This window comes from Bison bison, unplaced genomic scaffold (genome assembly GCF_000754665.1).
Source record: "Bison bison bison isolate TAMUID 2011002044 unplaced genomic scaffold, Bison_UMD1.0 scf7180017858048, whole genome shotgun sequence".
NCBI classification, from domain to species: domain Eukaryota; kingdom Metazoa; phylum Chordata; class Mammalia; order Artiodactyla; family Bovidae; genus Bison; species Bison bison.
In genome coordinates this window covers 2,593,353-2,599,940 of record NW_011488621.1, presented here as the reverse complement: position 1 = coordinate 2,599,940, position 6,588 = coordinate 2,593,353, and positions in this window count along the sequence as shown.

Sequence of the window (6,588 nt, the reverse complement as noted above, 5' to 3'; positions counted from 1 at the left end):
TGAAGTCATTTTGGAAAACAAAATATCCTGCTAAATTCAGAGGCTAAAAATTTTAAATGCAGACAGAGCTACTAGTAACATGGCTTTCCACTCTTGGAAACCTGCCAAGTAAAATGTCCAAAGCAAATGGAATTTCCCATGAAGTATCCATTAATAGTTAGTTTTGGTCCATCATTGTCTTTTTGTAGCTGGGAAATTCCCTCTTGCTACTAAATTCCTCTCCTGGGACATCATATAATGTGAAACTGAAAATGGAATACTCTAGCAGTTCCCGGAAAGAATGTGAGCTTTAATTCAAATAGATTTGTGCAGAAATCATGTCCCTGTAATTTAAAACTCTGTTGACTTTGGGGAGTTGCTTTACCTCTCTTCATTAAATTACCATCCATGCTTCTTTCGCCTAGTATCCAAGTGTGCTCTGGACTTCACTATCATATGCTGGACTTCCCTATCAGAACATGTATCACACTCTACTGTAATTGTATGCTCAGGTTCTATCTCCCTTAGAATACTAAAAGTATTTTAAGGATAGAGATCACATGTCTTTGGTTATCCTTGTAGCACCTACATTATGGCACATAATATTTGCTAAATTTGTCTGTTGCCTTAGGGAGTTGGATTAGAGATCTGAAGAATCAAGGAAAGCTTACCTCTCATTTACACGTGTGCTTGCTCAGTTGCTCAGTTGTGTCCAACTCTTTGTGACCACGCGGACTGTAGCCCACCAGGCTCCTCTGTTCATGGGATTCTCCAGGCAAGGATACTGGAGTGGGTTGCAATGCCCTTCTCCAGGGGATCTTCCTGGCCTAGGGATAGAACCCAGGTCTCCTGCATTGCTGGCAGATTCTTTCCTGCTGAGCCACCAGGGAAGCCCAACTCATTTACATACCTTTCTTATAATTCTTGTGATTCTTTGTTATGGTAGTCCCAGGAAACTAATACATCGAAGTTCAACTTTTTAACACCTTCTATTTGGAGCTGATAATCGACTCACAGGAAATTGCAAAAATAATACAGAGAGGTCCCTCATATCCTTCACCCAGTTTCCCTCAATGGTTACCAGATGCATTTAGACCAAACAATAGAAAAAAAAATAGAATATGAAATGTTTTTAAATCTTTTATTTGTACTTTTAATAAGTGGGTTATTTTTCCACTTTTCTGTCTTGTTTCTAATTTAAGAGACTATGAGAGATTTCAAGCATATCACTTCGAGCAACTATGTCCCCAAAATAGCACATACAGCATAAATAATTTTTATTCTCAGTAAATGGAAAAATGTGTCTTAATATGATTTTACAGAATTCTGAATAGATGAATTCAACATATACATATCATGCTTTTTAACCTAATTTCCATAAATATTCTCATTTTTTGTTTCTCATTTAGTTGATATAGTTTAGCATCAGTATTCTTTAGGTTTTCTGCCTTTAGCCATTCTTTATGGCCATTAATTAAACACTATACCCTCCACAAAGACTCATTTGAAAAGACCCTGACGCTGAGAAATACTGAAGGCAAAAGGAGAGGGGGACGGCAGAGGATGAGACGGTTAGACAGCATCACCAACTCAATGGACATGAATTTGAGCAAACTCTGGGAGCCAGTGAAGGACAGAAAAGCCTGGTGTGCTGCAGTCCATGGTGTTGCAAAGAGTCAGACATGACGGAGCACATACACACACAAACACACACATACACCCAAGAGACATGATATATATATATGTATGTCCACATATATTATTTATTTCGTATTTAAATCTATTAACTTTTTATTGAAGTGTAACCATACATATATATATGAAAAGTGCACATTGTATAACCTCAAAGAATTTTCACAACTGAGCATACCCATGTAACTGGCACCAAGAGTCTAGGTCCTAGATCAAGAAATAATATTTCTATCACCCCAAAATCCTCATCATGTCCCTTCTAGTCACTATGGCCACCCTACAAGAGTAGCTATTATCCTGATTTCTGAAAGCATAGGCTATTTTGTTTATTTTTGTACTTAACAGAAATTGACTCATAAAATGTATACTTTTCTGTGTTCAGCTTTTTTCATCTGATATTATATTTGTGATTCATCAATATTGTAGCCTATTCAATACCATTGCTGTTTCATATTCCATTATGTTAAATGTGCCACAAATTATCTACCCATTCTACTGGTTATGGATATTTGGGTAATTTCCAGTTTGAAGCTATTATAAATAGCATTACTGTGAGGATTCTAGTATAAGCTGTGATTAATCACTCAAACGTGTCTGACTCTTTGTGACCCCATGAACTATAGCTCGGCAGGCTCCTCTGTCCTTGTAGGTTTTCCAAGCAAGAGTACTGAAGTGGATTGCCATGCCCTCCTCCAGGAATCTACCCAACCCAGGGATCAAACGCAGGTCTCCTGCATTACAGGCGCACAGATTCTTTACTGTCTGAGCCAGCAGGGAATATCAGTATACCTAGACAATAGAATGGGAAAGAGTAGAGATCTCAAGAAAATTAGAGATAACAAGGGAACATTTCATGCAAAGATGGGCTCAAAAAAGGACAGAAGTGGTGTGGACTGAACAGAGCAGAATATATTAAGAAGAGGTGGCAAGAATACACAGAAGAACTATACAAAAAAGATTTTAGTGATCTGGATAACTATGATGTTGTGATCACTCACCTGGAGAAGACATCCTGGAGTGAGAAGTCAAGTGGGCCTTAGGAAGCATCATTATGAACAAAACTAGTGCAGGTGATGGAATTCCAACTGAGCTATTTCAAATCCTGAAAAATGATGTTGTTAAAGTGCTGCACTCAATATGTTAGCAAATATGGAAAACTCAGCAGTGGCCACAGGCCTGGTAAAGATCAGTTTTCATTGAATGCCAAAGAAGGGCAATGCCAAAGAATGTTTAAACTACTGCACGTGCACGCGTGCCAAGTCATTTCCGTCGTGTCCGACTCTTTGCCACCCCATGAACTATAGCCCACCAGGCTCCTCTGTCCATGGGATTCTCCTGGCAAGGGTTGCCATTTCCTTCTCAAGCTACTGCACAATTGCAGTCATTTTACATGCTAGTAAAGTAATCAAAATTCTTCAAACTAGGCTTCAACAGTATGCGAACCAAGAACTTCCAAAGTTCCAAGAACTTCCAAGCTGGATTTAGAAAAGGCAGAGGAACTAAGTCAAATTGCCAATATCTGTTGGATCATAGAAAAATCTAGAGAATTCCAGAAAGACATATATTTCTGCTTCATTGACTGCGCTAAAGCTTTTGACGGAGCAGACCAAAGCAAACTGTGGAAAATTCTTAAAGAAGTGGGAATACCAGATGACCAGACCTGCCTCCTGAGAAACTTGTATTCAGGTCAAGCAGAAATAGAACCAGACATGAAACAAAAGACTAGTTCAAAATTGGGAAAGGAGTACATCAAGGTTGTATATTGTCACCATGCTTATTTAACTTACATGGAGAGTACATCATGCGAAATGCGAGGCTGGATGAAGCACAAGCTGGAATCAAGATTGCAGAGAGAAATATCAATAACCTCAGATACGCAGACGACACCACCCTTATGGCAGAAAGCAAAGAAGAATTAAAGAGACTCTTGATGAGATAAAAGAGGAGAGTTAAAAAGTTGGCTTAAAACTCAACATTCAAAAAACAAAGATCATTGCATCCAGTCCCATCACTTCACAGCAAACAGACGGGGGAAAAGTGGAAACAGTGACAGACTATTTTCTTAGGCTCCAAAATCACTACAGATGGTAATTGCAGCCATAAAATTAAAAGACACTTGTTCCTTGGAAGCAAAGCGATGACAAACCTAGACAGCATATTAAGAAACAGAGACATTACTTTGCCAACAAAGGTCCATATAGTCTATCGTCAAAGCTATGGTTTTTCTAGTAGTCACATATGGCTGTAAGAGCTGGACAACAACAAAGACAGAGAGTCGAAGAATTGATGCCTTCAAACTTGGTGCTAGAGAAGACTCTTGAGAATCCCTTGGACAGCAAGGAGATCAAACAAGTCAATCCTAAAGGAAATCAACCCTGAATATTCAATGGAAGCACTGATGCTGAAGCTGAAACTCCAATACTTTGGCCACCTGATGCGAAGAGCCAACTCATTGGAAAAGTCGCTGATGCTGGGAAAGATTGAAGGCAGGGGAAGAAGGGGATGACAGAGGAAGAGATGGTTGGATGGCATCACTGACTCAACGGACATGAGTTTGAGCAAACTCCAAAGAGATGGTGAAGGACAGAAAGCCTGGCTTGTGGCAGTCCATGGGGTCGCAAAGAGTCGGGACACAACTGAGTGACTGAACAACATACCTAGACAAGGAATTACTGAGGATGTGCATATCTGTAATTTTAATAGATTCTGCCACAGGGTTTGAATAGTTGGTTATACCAAATGGCACTCTTATCAGCAATGTACAAGAGTTCCAATTGCTACAGAACCTCATCCACACTTGGTATATTCTGTCTTTTTCATTTCAGTTATTCTTGTATTTGTGTAGTGTTATTTCATTGTGGTTTTAACTTGTAGTTCTCTAATAACTAAAGATATAGAATACCTTTTCACATTCGTTTGCTATTTACTGTTTAGATATCTCCTCTTGTGAAGTATCTATGTCCACTCCTTAATTTCCTATTGGATTATTGGAGCTTTTAAATTTTAAAATTTTTGAACCATGTGACTATAATACTATTTTTTAATTTAAAAGAAATGCAATTAAAATATAAATTTTATAGACTTCTATGCTGCATGTTCTCTCCTTCTTAGAGATTTATAATATACTAGTATTTCAGAAGCTCTAAAAAGTCTTAAACTTTTCAACCACAGAACAGTTTGGAGAAATGCTGCTTCCATTCTTATATAATCTTTAGTTTCATGGAATTAATAATTTTTTTTCGCTTTCCTATAGTTTTAAATCTCCTGCTCAAATTTTATCACATATTTCTTTAGATCTATCAAACATCTAGCTATATAACTACACACAAATACTCAAAATTAATCATCTAAATAAATAATTTTTATCAGTCTTTCTTCTTGGAATCTGCCATCTCCTTGCTCCAGTGAAAGCAATTGCTCTCTGATCCGGCCACATATCTTTCACCTGGCATTTCCCTTCACATCCTTCTGGTCCTGTTTTCTGGGCCCCATGTCTTTCTTGTTTTGCTGTCATTTTCTATTGCAGTACATCCTCTAGTAGTTTTCTTTTTTAAAAAAGTATATAGATGGAAAATAAATGTTTTTGCATCCTTTATGTATGTGAAATGTTTTTATTCTGCTCTTATACTTTATGAATAGTTTGACTACAGAATTCTAGATTGGAAGCTATTGTAATACAAAATTTGAAATTTCACTGCAGTGTTTTAGCATAAAAGCATGATCACTGAGAAATCAGATGCCATTCTAATACCCACCCGTTTGTTCTTGTTTCTTCCCTCTGAATTCTTAGAATCTTCTATTTGCTTTTAGTGTCTTGATCTTTTTAATGATGTACTTTAATATAGGTCTTTCTTATTCACTGTGCTGTGTATGTGTGTGTGCGTGCGCACGCGCTCAGCTGTGTTGGACTCTTTGTGACCCCATGGACTGTAGCCTGCCAGGCTCCTCAGTCCATGGGGTTTCCCAAGCAAGAATACTCCAGTAGGCTGCCATTTCCTCCTCCTCTTCCCACCCCAGGCATCAAACCGGCGTCTCTCGAGTCTCCTGCATTGGCAGGTGGATTCTTTACCACTGCGGCCACCTTAGCTGGTAGACCCTTTCAATATGAAGACCTTTGACCTTTGATCCTGGCAAAAATTCTTGAGTTATTATTTTGATAATTTCCTCCCTACTTTTTGTTCTCTCTCTCTAGAGCTCTTAGTTTGTAAACTGAATGAATGAATGAATACGAAAAGTTTTCTAAGCACTTTTTGTAGCAAAAAGCTTATTTAGAAATAAACCACAGATTATCAGACCATAGCTTTAAAGCTAAGCAATTTAAGTTACCAGATTTCAAAACAATCTTTATTACAGCTTCCATTAATTGAAAAATGTAGCATTGCTACTCACATTTCCGGCAATAAAGAAATAAAGGAAGAGTTGAATTTCCCTAGGCAGAAATCCCTGATTCAACTCAAGCATTTCCTATTAATTACGTTTTAGAACTCATTAAATGCCTAGCACGAACTTGCTATTGTGTACAATGTCTGCACCACACGTTGCGAAACAGCCACTTCAGGTGTAGACAGGTGTTTAAGGTAAAAAAAAGACGAAAAGATGCTTCCATCGTTTTTCAGTTGGCATTAAATACTGCGTTCTTCCCAGATCTATGAGAAAGAAACGTTTGCAGTCTTACCTGAAATCAGAGAGAAGGAATCTCTCAAGGTTATTTTTCAATCTCTGGCTGTAATTATGGGCGTCAGGAGAAAACATAGGTGAGGGGAAGAAAACTATGTTGCTAGTAGACGGGACCAGAGGAGAGTCTTCCAGGCGGGAGGGCCTGCGGACCAAGTGTGAGGCGGCTGAGGGGAAATTTCCTCATAGGAAACCCTTCCAAACCCTGGCTGGTCGAGGGCGCGGAGAGAAGATGCACTGAGC